This window comes from Psammomys obesus, unplaced genomic scaffold, assembly GCF_907164565.1.
Source record: "Psammomys obesus unplaced genomic scaffold, mPsaObe1.curated_primary_1811, whole genome shotgun sequence".
Classification (NCBI taxonomy): domain Eukaryota; kingdom Metazoa; phylum Chordata; class Mammalia; order Rodentia; family Muridae; genus Psammomys; species Psammomys obesus.
This window is the reverse complement of record NW_026596240.1, coordinates 13,162,935-13,164,934: the sequence shown is the minus strand read 5'-3', so window position 1 is coordinate 13,164,934 and position 2,000 is coordinate 13,162,935.

The window sequence follows — 2,000 nt, the reverse complement described above, 5'->3', positions numbered from 1 at the left end:
AGGAAGGAAGGAAGGAAGGAAGGAAGGAAGGAAGGAAGGAAGGAAGGTAGGAAGGAAGGAAGGAAGGAAGGTAGGAAGGAAGGAAACCAGCCAGGACTATATATAAAGTGAGACCTTATCTGGGAAGAAGGAAAGAAGAAAAAGAAAGAAAGAGAGGGAGAGAGAGAGAGAGAGAGAAAGAAAGAGAAAAACAGACTTTGACTTTAACTTTAACCTTGGAAAGGTTAAAAGAAGGAAAAACTAATGTAAACCTGGATTATAAACCTATTTTAAGCACCCCTCTACCAGGTCCTCAGATTGAATTCCTGGATGTGGGGTTATAAGATTATTTTTCTTTTTGCTTTTTTTAAGCTTTGAGTACTTGTTGCTAAACTGTTTTCCTACACCTGACTGGATCCATCTCCCACCAGCTCATCTGTGACTCATCTTCTAAAGAGAGCCAGTTGGGTGAGCCATCAGCTGTCAGCAGGACCTCCCCAGCAGCCCATAGGGGCAACAGACAAACCACGATATTGGAGCCAACCAACTCTAGGTGGCTGGTTTGGCTCCATCTGGAAGTCCTAAGAAAAGGCAACTATGGCTTGATTGTGACAGCAAATACTTCCCCTGGCCACTGAGGGTCCTTCTGCTGCATTCCACGCCTTGTGATCTCCTTTGCCTCTACTGCAATACATGCCTGTGGGGAAGAGCAAAGTGAGGGTTTGGGATGCGATGATTTACAGATGGTGTAGGAGTCGTGTCTCAAGTCCAGCCCTGTGCTGAATGGTGGAGATGTGAGCAGAAGTGATAAGGTCCCTGTTACAGGTCCAACCGTGCTCCTCCCCAAGAAGTCAGCTCAAGAACTGAATCCCTAGTACTTTTTGTTTGTATTTGAGACAGGGTCCCGTATATTTCTGGTTAGCCTCAAATTGAACATGTAACCAAGGATGATCTTGAACTTCTGATCTTCCTATCTCTACTTCCCAAATGCTGGGATTACAGATATGGGTTACTACCCACAGTTTGGTGTGGCCCTGGGCGTCAAACTCAGGGTTTTGCGCATGTGAGGCTAGCACTTTCCTGATGAGCTACGTCTCCAGCCCACTGACCCTATGCTTCTGAATACGGCTGTTCGGAGATAGGCTCTTTGAATTGTTGATAAGTTAAAATGAGGCCATTTCGGTGATTTGTCATCTAGTCTGACTGGTGTCCTTGCTTTTAATTTTAAAATTGTGTGTGTACATATGTGCAGCAGCACATGTACTGAGACAGGAAGACAACCTGAAGGAGTCACTTCTTTGCCTCTGCAATGTGGAGTCACAAGTCATCAGGCTTGGTGAAAAGCAACTTTGCCCTATGAGCCATTTTGATGGCTCATATATATATAATTTAAAATATTAAATAATTTAAATAATATATATACATAATTTAAAATTATACACACACACACACACACACACACACACACACACACACACACACACACAATGTTCTGGCTGCATGTACACCTGCACGCCACAAGGGGACACCAGATCTCATTGTAGATGGTTGTGAGCCACCATGTGGTTGCTGGGAATTGAACTCAGGACCTCTGGAAGAGCAGCCAGTGCTCTTAACCTCTGAGCCATCTCTCCAGCCCCCCATAGTCTATTTTTAAAGAAGTAGAGTTTGGCTCTATGCAGATGCTCAATGTAACATGAACTAACATAAAGGAGGAGCTAAAACTGGATCGGAGAGGCACTCAGCTAGCTGCCTCAAGTATGGTGTGTGTCTTTTCTACTGCTGTGACAAAGCACCACAATCAAGGAAATTTAAATGCGTTTATTAGGTGCTTATAGTTTCAGAGGGTGAGTCCATGACCGTCATGGTAGGGAGTATGGCAGCAGCAGGTAGGCATGGAGCTGAAGCAGTAGCTGAGAGCTCATCTTGATCCACAGGCAGGAGGCAGAGAGAACTGTTGCTATAATGTTCTTTTGGAAGGTATACCATTTACCCTTGTTCAGCCAAATGCTGTTTCTCTA